Here is a 6,047-nt window from a genome sequence, read left to right on the forward strand (position 1 = left end):
TTCAAATGAGTAGAGCTGATGGGGAAGTGAAAAGGAAACAGGAGGGCTCTGGGGTCACATGGGAGAAAGTGACAAAGAAAGGGTCAGGAAAAGAGGTGGTGGAAAATGCAGGAGGTCACTTGTGGCTGGATCTAAAAAGAATGGGATAAGTTTGCAGATGGAATACGGTCCAAGTAGGAGTGAAGACAAGTTTCTGTGGCTATGTGGAGCCATTATGAGACAGCTGGGCCATGGGGTCAGGTGGCTGCATTCCAATCCCAGTACCGCCACTGTACCACCTAGAGAGGTTAACTAAATCACTTAAGCCTTTGTTTCCTCATCTGTAAAATGGGGATAATTATAGTACTTGACTTGTAAGGTTGTTAGGATTAAATGAAATCGTCTATGTTAAGTACTTAGTACAGTGCCAGACTCATAGTAAAATATTCAATAAATGTCAGCCACATTGATACTATCATAATATCTGGAACAGTAAATCTCATTGTTCTTCAAAACTCCATGCAGAATCTTTCTCAGAAGGTGGAATGGCTGTCCAGGACAGGCATTTAAAGCCATCTGTTGAATGAATGAATGGCTCTTACCCCTTGAATTGTTATCATTATTATTTTTTGGTTGGACCACTTCTGCAGTTGATTTACCCGTCCTCGCACAAGGGTATACAGTGGTGAGAATTTTAATGCATGAGTGGCTTGGGCAACAGCCTCAAAATGTCTTATTTTTACTACGTATTATTATAGCATTACATTCATAGTTAGGGGTCAGCTGCCATTTCCTGAGGTTTATAACATGCCTGTTTTAATTAACATCAAGCTAAATTTTGGCATACAGGTGGTCAGCCCAGATGTGAATGTTATTTTTAAAAGTGCCTTATGGCTGTTAAATCTCTTTCTTTAAAATAGCAAAACATATATGAGTGTGTGTGCATGGTTGGGGAGGAGGGGCGTGGAGAGCAGTAAAAATCTGAAATACTGATTATTTCAGGCCTTCTTTAGGCAAACTTCAATGATGAAAAGATTCCTTCAGAATTATTAAAATATGCTCACATAAGCCATAAACTAATACATTGAATAGAAGCCAGAATAACAATAAAAATGAGGTGACCACACAGTGGAGAGATAAAGTATATAGAGGGTTGCATATACACTCCAGTTTAGAAAAATAAGCACAGGGATGCACTTAATAGAGGTGTGAGATGAGCACAAGTGTTCTAACTTTTATTTAGAAATATAAAACTATTGTATGTGAACACACAGCGTATAGGAAAACATCCTTTCTCTCTCACACACACATCATGTGCATGCATGCCTGCATACTATATATACATATACATGTTATGGGCTCAGTCATTAATAGATGTGGGTTGATTTCTAGAAAATTAATTTACTTTTCTGAGCCTAATTTCTAAACAAGGATACTGGGCCTGATGATTCATGCAACTCATTGATACCTCCTTTTTCTTTATCCCCATATCCATATCGAATCTATTACCAAGTCTAATGAATTTCACCTCCTAGATATTTACCAAACCTTTCCATACTTTTTTATCTTCCTCTGCCTCATCTAAGCTACTGCCATCTTGATCTGGGCCACTACAGTAGCTTCCAGCCTGCTCAGGCTGTAGCTACTCTTGCCCACTTCCAAATGTCATTTCCATACTACTTTCAGAGTTATCTCCTTGAAATAAAATCTAAATGTACTACGGTCCTGGTTGGGACACTTGGCCTTCCCTCATTGCTTTTGAGATAAAGACAAAACAAAACTCTTCACCGTGGCCTTCTGAGGTCTGCAAAATCTTGACTCTGCCTATTATCTTACCATAATCTTCAGAATTTCTATGCTCTAGACAAGGTGGATTTCTTTCAGGCTCCTGTACTTTCCACACTCCTCACTAACACAGGGCCTTTGCAAGGCTTTGCACACTTTTCCTAAAATGGCCTTTCTTTTCTCTCATTACATTCTCAGTTGGACCTAAACTGGGGACAAAGTCTTTCCTCAGTGAAAAGGCATGCACTAATGCAAAGATGATGGTGTGAAAGTGCTGCACTCAATATGCCAGCAAATTTGGAAAACTCAGTAGTGGCCACAGGACTGGAAAAGGTCAGTTTTCATTCCAATCCCAAAGAAAGGCAATGCCAAAGAATGTTCAAACTACTACACAATTGCACCCATCTCACACGCTAGCAAAATAATGCTCAAAATTCTCCAAGGCAGGCTTCAACAGTATGTGAACCATGAACTTCCAGATGTTCAAGCTGGATTTAGAAAAGGCAGAGGAACCAGAGATCAAATTGCCAACATCCATTGGATCATCAAAAAGGCAAGAAAGTTCCATAAAAACATCTATTTCTGCTTTATTGACTATGCCAATGCCTTTGACTATGTGGATCACAACAAACTGTGGAAAATTCTGAAAGAGATGGGAATACCAGACCACCTGCCCTGCTTCCTGAGAAATCTGTATGCAGGTCAGGAAGCAACAGTTAGAACTGGACATGGAAAAACAGACTGGTTCTAAATCGTGAAAACATTACGTCAAGGCTGTATATTGTCACCCTGCTTATTTAACTTATGTGCGGAGTACATCATGAGAAACGCTGGGCTGGAAGAAGCACAAGCTGGAATCAAGACTGCCAGGAGAAATATCAATAACCTCAGATATGCAGCTGACACCACCCTTATGGCAGAAAGTGAAGAGGAACTGAAAAGCCTCTTGATGAAAGTGAAAGAGGAGAGTGAAAAAGTTGGCTTAAAGCTCAACGTTCAGAAAACTAAGATCATGGCATCCGGTCCCATCATTTCATGGCAAATAGATGGGAAAACAATGGAAACAGTGAGAGATTTTATTTTGGGAGGCTCCAAAATCACTGCAGACGGTGACAGAAGCCATGAAATTTAGATACTTACTCCTTGGAAGAAAAGCTAGGACCAACCTAGACAGCATATTAAAAAGCAGAGACATTACTTTGCCAACAAAGGTCCATCTAAGCAAAGCTATGGTTTTTCCAGTAGTCATGTGTGGATGTGAGAGTTGGAGTATAAAGAAAGCCGAGCACTGAAGAATTGATGCTTTTGAATTGTGTTGCTGGAGAAAACTCTTTTTTTTTTTTTTTTTTTAGGAAACACATAATTTTTATTCTATGCAATATAAAATAATATGCATAGATTTGGTACATAATTTTTTAGTTTTTAATTTAGGAAAAAGATAATGAGGAAAAGGTTTATAAATCTATCCCTTTTATAAAAGCTGCAACTGACACCAGAAATTCCTCACTTGTACAACCATCAGCTCTGACTACAATATGAATTATACCCAGGATTTGGAATTTACCAGCATGAGTTCTGGATGCTCTTTTAAAAATGCAGTTATATCATAGAACGCTATGGCTTCTACAAACTTTGAGATACTTATGAATAGGAAACTCCTGCTTCCATAATATAAGGAAACAAGAATATTTTTTCCATAGTCATCATGTATAAAAAAACTTCACAGTCTGATTTACCTTTATCAAAGGTAAAGTGATTCACTGCTACATTTCATGTATTATTTTGATGCTCAGTAGTTCCTAAACACAAAATAAATTCCACATGAACTCTTATCTGTTTGGGTTTTCAAAAGCAAGACACCAATACAAATGTATTGAATTGGCTGGCAGAAGTCCATGCGCTACAGAAAAGGAATTAAATATAAATGTTCACCAACTTTATCCATTCTAATTTTACAACAGCTTCGGGTATTGGGACCTAGTTGGTTACTTATGTCTATCCGTTATGAACATAACTCAATCTTCTACTTCAAAGCTGCTCAGGCTCACTTTTTGCTGGGTATTTAACTGAGCGACGTATAAGGTCTTCTCGTCCAACTTCCATCATCTGTTCCTCCCAGGATTTCATTTCGTTATAATAACAAATTTTATCATCTTTAGCAAGCTGAATATATACTTGCTTTTGAGAATTAGAGAGATTTTTCCAGTTTTCATTTATAGCTTTCAGCTTTACCTGTGATGTGCCATCCTTAGTTTCCTGAAAACGTTCAGCTATAAAAATGTTATAAGCTGACCGAGGTCTTTTTGGTTTTCCAAGCATTGTTAACTCTCTCTTTTTTATTAACGCTTTCTTTTTTAAACGTTTCTGCATGATTTCTTTTTCCAAAGATACTATTTGACTTGGAGTTAGTTGTTCTTGAATTCTGTTTATTTCTTCCTTGTATACCTGCCAGTCTGCCCTGTAAGCATCTTCATATATCTTTTTCTCTGAATCAGGAAGTTCCCTCCATAGCTTGGCAATTTTTTTAATTAGTTCTGAATTTTTTGCATCTGGGTTTTGAGCTTTAAATATGGGCAGCTGTTCTTTAGAAAATCGAACGTATGAAGTCATAGGCTTCTTTGGATAACCACTCAAGCTGGATGAAAACCATTTTGGAACATACGCAAAACTAAAGGGGGAGCGCAGTCGACTGCCACAGCCGGCGCAGAGATCCGCTCCTGACTTTCCCAGTGCATTCAGCACGCCCCAAACGCCCCGGAGAAGCGCCATCGCATCCGCAGACAAAGCACTGACCAGGCCCCACTTCCCTGCAGCGCCCTGGCACGAGAGAAAACGCAACAAAGCCGCCCTAAAGCCGCGAGACAGCCTACCCACCTTCCTATCATGCCCGCCCTCTGGAGAAAACTCTTGAGAGTCCCTTGAACTGCAAGGAGATCCAACCAGTCCATCCTAAAGGAAATCAGTCCTGAATACTCATTGAAAGAACTGATGCTAAAGCTGAAACTCCAATGCTTTGGCCACCTGATGCGAAGAACTGACTCATTTGAAAAGACCCTGATGCTGGGAAGGATTGAAGGCAGGAGGAGAAGGGGATGACAGAGGATGAGACGGTTGGATGGCAACTTGATGGACATGGGTTTGAGTAAGCTCCAGATGTTGGTGATGGAAAGGGAAGCGTGGCATGCTGCAGTCCATGGTGTTGCAAAGAATCGGACATGACTGAGCGACTGAACTGAACTATGAATGCAAGTACCTTTGGGAGAAGGCGTCTACTGATGGGATGAAGGTGTAAATGACATATCCTGCTTTTCTTACAGATTGCATGTCTTGATGGAGTGGAAAAGCATCGGAATTAATGACTGAATTGCTAACCATTTTTCAAGGACATTGACTTTATAAGAGGGTTCAAGATTGGGAACTCATGTACACCCGTGGCGGATTCATGTCAATGTATGGCAAAACCAATACAGTATTGTAAACTAAAATATAAATTAATTAATTTAAAAAATTCTAAGTTATATGTATCACTCCCTTTTCAGAATCCCATCTATAGTATGAGGTAAATAGTAATAATATTCCCATTCTATGAATGTGGAAATTGAGGATAGGAGAAGTTGAATAACTAACTTAAAACACCTACTTAGTAACTGACTGGTCTGGGGTTCCAACATAAGCTCTATTTAATTCTAGAATTATAGCTCTTTCATTACTCAGCTGTCTCCATATGGAAGAATAAAAAGGCGCAAGTGTAGGTTTTAGATGCTAATGGTAACAGCTATCAAAATTCAATACAACTTCTAATGTTTAGCTATGTAAGTTAATTGTTTATCCAGTGATAAAGAAAAGTGATCCAATAAAAAGAAAGATCTGACCCAGTGTCAGTGTATCACCATTAGTGTCAAGTCTTTTGAATAACTGGGAATTGCTCATTTCCCAGTATAACTTCCCAATGAGAGTTTCCCAATTCTTGGGTGATACCTTGGAAATAGCAGAATGAGCAAATCCCACCCACAGAGAAGGCTGCTGCTGCTGCTGCTAAAGTCGCTTCAGTCATGTCCGACTCTGTGCGACCCCATAGACGGCAGCCCACCAGGCTCCCCCGTCCCTGGGATTCTCCAGGCAAGAACACTGGAATGGGATGCCATTTCCTTCTCCAATACATGAAAGTGGAAAGTGAAAATTGAAAGTGAAGTCGCTCAGTCGTGTCTGACTCTTAGCAACCCCATGGACTGCAGACCACCAGGCTCCTCCATCCATGGAATTTTCCAGGCAAGAGTACTGGA

General features: G+C 39.7%; 1 pseudogene; it reads right to left on the reverse strand.

Moving 5' to 3' along the window:
- Positions 1 to 3,101: 3,101 nt before the first annotated feature.
- LOC138441854 (transcription factor A, mitochondrial pseudogene) lies at positions 3,102 to 4,653 on the reverse strand (annotated as a pseudogene).
- Positions 4,654 to 6,047: the final 1,394 nt, after the last annotated feature.

Source organism: Ovis canadensis, chromosome 5 (genome assembly GCF_042477335.2).
Source record: "Ovis canadensis isolate MfBH-ARS-UI-01 breed Bighorn chromosome 5, ARS-UI_OviCan_v2, whole genome shotgun sequence".
Classification (NCBI taxonomy): Eukaryota; Metazoa; Chordata; class Mammalia; order Artiodactyla; family Bovidae; genus Ovis; species Ovis canadensis.